Raw genomic sequence first — 8,532 nt, 5'->3', positions numbered from 1 at the left:
GCACAATTCAAAATTCCCTACTGAAAATTTTGTAAACATTTTATTTAGAGATACAGCACGGTAACAGGCCCTTCCGGCCCAACAAACCCATGTGAGCAATTCATCTACTAACCCATACGTGCTTGGAATGTGGGAGGAAACCAGAGCACTCCAACATCTCCGGGAGAATGCAAAGAAAAACTCCTTACAGACAGTGGCAGGAATTGAACCTGGGTTGCTGGTATTGTAGTAGTGTTATGCTAACTGCCACACTACCGTGCCACCACCAAATGGCAACTGAAGGCAGCAAAATGGGAAAATATCCATGGAAATTCCCACCCATTGGTATTGAAAGGGCTGGGCTGTTCACTGGAGTAGGTGCAGGCAGACTGCACGCTCAAAGTTAAAAGTGCAAAATAAATTTATTACCAAAGTGCATACCGTTGACCTGGCGGGAGGAGAAGATGGCGGCGCGACGCAGCTCGCAGCGGCCACTCCGGTGAATGATATCTGTTACCTGTCAAGTAGGATGCCACGCACAATCCTGATTTGATGGAGACAGATGTGAAAGTACAGAGGAACATCTGGAGAAACTTCTGAAATGCCTGTTTCGCTGCCGCTGCTACTGTGTGATCCAGAATCTCCGGAGGAGAAGGCCCCCCCGAGTCCTCGGCTTTGCTTGTTGCTTGGCGGCCAGGGCGGGGTCGAAGCGCTCGGCGGAGATGGTGCTCGGTGCTCAGTGTCGGAGGGGCTGGTCAGAGGCTCGAAGTTTTCGGACGGACTCAGAGTTCGCTGCGGTCGGGTGCTTCCAATGCATCAGCAAGTTTGCAGCGCTTCCGTCTGTGTGAGTTGAAGGGGCTATCGGGAATTGAGATTTTTTTACCGTGCCCATGGTCTACTCTTTATCAAATTACGGTATTGCTTTGCACTGTTGTAACTGTATGTTATAATTATGTGGTTTTGTCAGTTTTTAGTCTTGGTTTGTCCTGTGTTTCTGTGATATCTTTCTGGAGGAACATTGTATCATTTTTTAATGCATGCATTTCTAAATGACAATAAATGAGGACTGAGTGTCCTCATAATCTAATCTGTACTACCCTGAGATTCACCTTCTTGCAGGCATTCACGTTAGAACAAAACATGCAATAGAATCAATGGAAAAACTACACACAAGGACTGACAAACAACCAATGTGCAAAAGAAGACAAATTGTACAAATACAAAAAAAAGACCAGTTACCAGATAGTAACAATAAATAATTAAATAATACTGAGAAAATGAACTGCAGAATCCTTGAAAGTGGGGCCATCAGTTGCAGAATCAGTTCAGTGTTGAGGTGAGTGAAGTCATCCACACTGATTCAGGAGCCTGATGATTGAAGGGTAATAACTGTTCCTGAACCTGGTGGTTTCGAAACACTCCTTTACCTCCTTTCTGCTAGTAGCAGCGAGAAGAGAGCATGCCCCAGATGGTAAGGGTTCTTGATGATGGATGATGCTTTCTTGTGGCAGCTTTCCTTGTAGATGTGCTCAATGGCTGGGAGGGCTTGTGTGTGGCTGAGTGAATCTCAGCCCCTCTATCTTATCAGATAGAACCACAAAACGAGTAAAAGAAACCTGCAAAATATATTATCAGACAATTGCATTCTGACATGCATTTTGGTTGTTAGTAATTAAATGTATTATATTTAGCCCCTAAAGGTAACTTCAAGAAGAAATGCTAAACTAGCTTAATCTGCTTTAATCAAAGTCATTGTGTCCTTGGTTGAATTTACAGTGTAACCTGTAAATACTTCCGTCCAGTTTAAAGCCCTATTCACACACAAGGCAGGTCCAGTAAGTTTGCAGGTGATACAAAATATATGGATATTTCAAACAGTGAGGAAAGTTATCAGAAAGTAAAGGGAGATTTTGAACAACACATACAAAATAGTGGAAGCAGTCAGCAGGTCAGGCCACATCTAGCAAGGGTTCCCAACATGGGATCCACAGGCCCCCTGCTTAATGGTATAGGTGCTTGGCACAGAAAAGGCTGGGATAATCCTGATGGAGGGGAATAAACAGTCAATGTTTCAGGCCAAGATTCATCTTAGAAACGATGTGCTGGCATTGGAAAGGGTCCAGAGGAGGGTCACAAGGATGATTCAAGGAATGAAAGGGTCATCATATGAGGAACATTTGATGGCTCCAGGTCGGTACTCACTGGAATTCAGAAGGATGAGGGGGGGAATCTCATTTAAACCTTTTGAATGTTGAAAGCCTAGACAGAGTAGATGTGAAAAAGATATTTCCCATGGTGGGAGAGTCTAGGACAAGAGGGCACAGCCTCAGGATAGAGGGGCGCCCTTTCAAAACAGAGATGCGGAGAAATTTCTTTAGCCATAGGGTAGTGAATTTGAGGAATTTGTTGCCACATGCAGCTGTGGAGGCCAAGTCGTTGGGTGTATTTAAGGCAGAGTTTGATAGGTTCTTGATTGGACATGGCATCAAAGGTTATGGGGAGAAGTCCAGGAACTGGGGTTGAGGAGGAGATTAAAAAAAAAGGATCAGCCATGATCAGAGCAGACTCGATGAATGGCAGAGCAGACTCGATGGGCCAGATGACCTAATTCTGCTCCTGTGTCTTATGGTCTCCTCATGGACTGCAGCTCAGCATTCAATACTATCGTTCCCCTGAAGCCTAATCACTATGTTTCAAAACCTTGGCCTCAATACCTGCTTGTGTAATTGGGGCCTTGATCTCCTCACTTGCAGACCCCAGTCAGTTTGGATTGGCAAAAATATCTCCTCCACAATCTCAATCAGCACAGGTGCCTCACAAGGCTGAGTGCTCAGCCCTCTACTCTGATCACATTACACTTATGACTGTGTGGCCAAGCACAGCTTCAACGCCATAATTAAGTTTACTGATGACACCACTGTCGTAGACCAAATCAAAGGTGGTGATGAATCAGCATATTGGAGGGAGATTGAAAATCTGGCCGAGTGATGCCACAACAACAACCTCTCACTCAATGTCAGCAAGACCAAGGAGCTGATTATTGACTTCAGGAGGAGGAAACTGGATGTCCATGAACTAGCTCTCATCGGGGGATCAGAGGTGGAGAGGGTGAGCTACTTCAAATTCAGAGAACCTTTCCTGTGTTTAAATACTCAAACCACTCCATCTGGCACCAAAAATCATTCCATGGTCGAAGTCACTTAGATCACATATCTGGCCCACTCTGATGTTTTGTCTGTACAACAATTTAAGTTGCTAACATATAGCAACTTAAGAGCACGCAGACACGGTCAAGAGTTTAAATTGTTGTTCAGACGAAACATCGGAGTGGGCCAGAGATTTGACCTAAGTGACTTTGACCATGGACTGATTGTTGGTGCCAGATGGAGTGGTTTGAGTATCTCACAAACTGCTGATCTCCTGGGATTTTCATGCACAACAGTCTAAATTTAGAGTTTACAGTTAATAGTGTGAAAAATACAAAAAAAAAATCCAGTGACCGGCAGCTTTGTGGGCAAAAATGCCTTGTTAACGATAAAGGTTAGCGGAGAACAGCCAGGCTGCGTCAAGCTGACAGGAAGGTGACGGAAATTCAAATGAACACACATTACAACAGTGGTGTGCAGAAGAGCATCTCTGAACGCACACTTTGAATCTTGAAGTGGATGGGCTACAGCAGCAGAAGACCAAAGGCATAGACTCAGTGGCTGCTTTATTTGTTACAGGAGTAACCTAATAAAGCAAGCACTGAGTGTATTTTCAGTGTATCTCCCATGGAGACAAATCTCATTTAGGTATGATTGGAACTGGGCACTGCAAAGAATCTCACACTTGTATAATTATACGGGGACTTCATCCTTTTGATGGGCTGAGTGCCCAAAAAGGAAGTTTATGGTGATACAGAACAAACACAAACTCTGGAGATACTCATTAAGCTAGGCAGCATCTGTGGAGGGAAAGGGATGGCTGCCACTTTTAGATGGAGACCCTTCAATGCACAGAAGGAGAGATCTTGTATCATGGCAGCAGAGGCGGTGAGAGGAGGTGAATTCTCTGCTCTGTTTTCAATGATGTGGGGTTCAGCATGCACAACCGACGGGGAAGAGCATTGGGTAGTAGTGCAGAGCGGAGATTTAGGACCTCTGATTTTAGGGTTGTCATTCACAAAGCACAGGAGCAGATCCCTCAGCTCACCATGGGCCTCTTTTGGTACTGTATGAGATTGATATAGAGATTAGTTAATTTTGTTGCATTGACATCAAAACATACAGTGAAATGTGTCTTTTGATTCATCATTTGTGATGTGCTGGGGGCAGTCCGCAAGTGTCGCTCTACTTTCAGCGCCAACACAGCATGTCTATAACTTATTAACCCTAACCCATACATCTTTGGAATGGGGGGGGGGGGGGAACTGTAACACCCAGAGGAAACTCGCATGGTTACAGGGAGAACATAGAAGCTTCTTACAGAGAACAGGAACTGAACCCAAATCTCTGCTGCTGTAAAGCATTATGTTAACCACTATGCTACCATGAAAGCCTACATGGCTACATAACTACACATGCAGTCACGTCTTTCCTGTAGTCTGCCGAATTCTAACATTGCTGCTCTTATATGCTGTGGCCTGGGTATTGAAGAAAAGTATCACACATGCCTTTTTCCTAACCACCTTGTCCAACTGCAACCTTCAGGCATCCTTGGACTGTGCACCATGTTTCTCAATACTTCCCAGGGTTCAATCTTGGTGTACGTGTTACCCAAGATGCATCAACTTGTGCCTACCATTTTATCTTACAACTTAAAGCCATTCTTTCCACTACTGGCAACACCACCATATTTATATCATCTGTAGACATGTTAATTGTGTCTTGCAACCCTATCCAAAATTCGGGTCCCAGCACCACTTCCAGTGGCACATCACTGGTCACAGGGTTTGTATTGCAAACTTTAGTGAAACCAACTCTCCCTCATCACCCTCTGCCTCCTGAACGCTAAGAAGAAGGCGTTTAGAGATGGAAATAGGGGGGAGCTGAGGGCAATACAGAGGGACGTGAAAGCCAGGATCAGGGAGGCGAAAGACAGGTACAGGAGGAAGCTTGAGTGGAAACTCCAGCAGAACAACATGAGAGTGGTCTGGAGTGGAATGAGGACCATCACTGGGTTCCAGTAAACTAGCAACAGAGAAGCTGAAGGCAGTGTGGACAGGGCCAACGAATTTAAGCAACACACATCAAAGTTGCTGGTGAACGCAGCAGGCCAGGCAGCATCTGTAGGAAGAGGTGCAGTCGACGTTTCAGGCCGAGACCCTTCGTCAGGACTAACTTTTTTTTTGTTTGCCAACGAATTTAACTTGTTCTTTAACAGATTTGACATTGTGGCCCCTGCCCATCCCCCACATGTCATCTGTTGTCGGCCCCCAACCAACACATATTCCACTCTCCCCTCCTACCTCTCCTCACAGTCCCCCACCCTTCTCTCATGACTTTACCCCTTCCCCACATGAAACCACCACGCTGGGCTTCACAGCTGAACAGGTGAGAAGACAGCTAAAACGTCTCAACCCAAGCAAGATTGCAGGACCAGATGGTGTCAGTACCAGGGTGCTCAAAGCCTGTGCCCCTCAGCTATGTGGAGTACTTCGCCATGTCTTCAACCTGACCCTGAGGCTCCGGAGGGTTCCTATGCTGTGGAAGACGTCCTGCCTCGTCCCTGTGCCGAAGACACCGCGCCCCAGCGGCCTCAATGACTACAGACCAGTGGCATTGACCTCCCACATCATGAAGAGACTTAGGCTGGAGCAGTTCCAGAATATGGTTAGGCAACACTTAGATCCCCTCCAGTTCGCCTACCAGCCCCGACTAGGAGTTGAGGATGCCATCTACCTGCTGAACCGTGTCTATGTCCACCTGGACAAGCCAGCGAGCACTGTGAGGGTCATGTTTTTTGACTTCTCCAGTGCGTTCAACACCATCTGCCCTGCTCTGCTGGGGGAGAAGCTGACAGTGATGCAGGTGGATGCTTTCCTGGTGTCATCGATTCTTGATTACCTGACTGGCAGACCACAGTACGTGTGCTTGCAACACTGTGTGTCCGACAGAGTGATCAGCAGCACTGGGGCTCCACAGGGGACTGTCTTGTCTCCCTTTCTCTTCACCACTTACACCTCAGACTTCAACTACTGCACAGTCTTGTCATCTTCAGAAGTTTTCTGATGACTCTGCCATAGTTGAATGCATCAGCAAGGGAGATGAGGCTGAGTACAGGGCTACGGTAGGAAACATTGTCACATGGTGTGAGCAGAATTATCTGCAGCTTAATATGAAAAAGACTAAGGAGCTGGTGGTAGACCTGAGGAGAGCTAAGGCACCGGTGACCACTGTTTCCATCCAGGGGGTCAGTGTGGACATGGTGGAGGATTACAAATACCTGTGGATACAAATTGACAACAAACTGGACACTGAGGCTGTCTACAAGAAGGGTCAGAGCCGTCTCTATTTCCTGAGGAGACTGAGGTCCTTTAACATCTGCCGGACGATGCTGAGGATGTTCTATGAGTCTGTGGTGGCCAGTGCTATCATGTTTGCTGTTGTGTGCTGGGGCAGCAGGCTGAGGGTAGCAGACACCAACAGAATCAACAAACTCATTCGTAAGGTCAGTGATGTTGTGGGGATGGAACTAGACTCTCTGACGGTGGTGTCTGAAAAGAGGATGCTGTCCAAGTTGCATGCCATCTTGGACAATGTCTCCCATCCACTACATAATGTACTGGGTGGGCACAGGAGTACATTCAGCCAGAGACTCATTCCACCGAGATGCAACACAGAGCATCATAGGAAGTCATTCCTGCCTGTGGCCATCAAACTTTACAACTCCTCCCTTGGAGGGTCAGACACCCTGAGCCAATAGGCTGGTCCTGGCATAATTTACATATTACTATTTAATTATTTATGGTGCAACTGTAATGAAAACCAATATCCCCCAGGATCAATAAAGTGTGACTATGACTATGACCAAGCTAATTTTGTACTCTATTTGCCAAAACTTTTGGATTCTGTGTGTCCTAATATTTTGGATCAGCTTCGCATGTGGGACGTTGTCAAAAGCATCAATGAAGTCCATACAGACAACATTAAGTGTACTACCCATATTAATATCTATTCATTATTTTGAAAAACATCAACCAAGTTGTAGGGTCAGAATCTTTCCCAAAATACTGTTCCCTTTTGAATAAACCTTGCCCTTTCAGATCTATATTAATCATATCCCATGGAATTTTCTCCCATAATATCCTCATTTCTCATACAATATACAGCATCAGGTTCCCTGGTCATAGCCAAGGGATGATAGTGGGGATAAGTTCCCACTACCTATTAAATGCTCCTAATGATGTGAGTAGTAAATAGCCTCTGACAACCAAGTCTAGCTCCTGGCCTTTAGGTATGGCTTCGCTACTAAGCCCAGAGGAACCATTTCTACTGACTGGAGAAGGGGCAAAGGCAGGTTACTAGCACCTTAAACCCAGTCACTTTATGCTAATGGGGCTCATCAGTCATGTTTGCAGTTCATCTAGAAGGAAAGTTCTGATCTCAAACAACCTCTGCTGCCTTATGGCTATACCAATTCACAGGGAAGTTTTCGGGATAAACACTTTTGTGATTTTTATTAACGACCTGGATGTAGGGGTAGAAGTAACATGCACAAAATGCTGGTGGAACGCAGCAGGCCAGGCAGCATCTATAGGAAGAGGTACAGTCAACGATTCGGGGCAAGACCCTTCGTCCTGACGCGGGGTCTCGGCCTGAAACGTCGACTATACCTCTTCCTATAGATGCCGCCTGGCCTGCTGCATCCACCAGCATTTTGTGTGTGTTGCTTGAATTTCCAACATCTGCAGATTTCCTCATGTGGGGGCAGAAGGGTGGGTTGGCAAGTTTGCAGACAACACAAGGGTTGGTGGTGTTGTGGATAGTGTAGATGATTGTTGAAGATTGCAGAGCGATGTTGATAGGATGCAGAAGTGGGCTGAGGAGTGGCAGATGGAGTTCAACCCGGAGAAGTGTGAGGTGGTACACTTTGGAAGGACAAACTCCAAGGCAGAGTACAAAGTAAATGGCAGGATACTTGGTAGTGTAGAGGAGCAGAGGGATCAGGGGGTACATGTCCACAGATCCCTGAAAGTTGCCTCACAGGTAGATAGGGTAGCTAAGAAAGCTTACGGGGTGTTAGCCTTCATAAGTTGAGGGATAGAGTTTAAGTGTCACGGGGTAATGATGCAATTCTATAAAACTTTGGCTAGGCCACATTTGGAGTACTGTCCAGTTCTGGACAAGAGACTACTTGGTATATGGAGGAATTTAAGCTGGGTGGGGGTTATATGGGAAGCCCGGTTTAAGGGTTGGCACAACATTGTGGGCCAAAGGGCCTGTACTGTCCTGCACTATTCTATGTTCTATGAAAAAATCTGGAGTTGCAGTCCCTAAAGTAGTCCTATGTTGAGTTCAACACTGACTGGCAACTCCCTGCCGTTCCTTTGGATTCATCAGCAGTGTAGAG

This window comes from Mobula hypostoma, chromosome 4, assembly GCF_963921235.1.
Source record: "Mobula hypostoma chromosome 4, sMobHyp1.1, whole genome shotgun sequence".
Classification (NCBI taxonomy): Eukaryota; Metazoa; Chordata; class Chondrichthyes; order Myliobatiformes; family Myliobatidae; genus Mobula; species Mobula hypostoma.
This window is presented reverse-complemented; position numbering follows the sequence as displayed.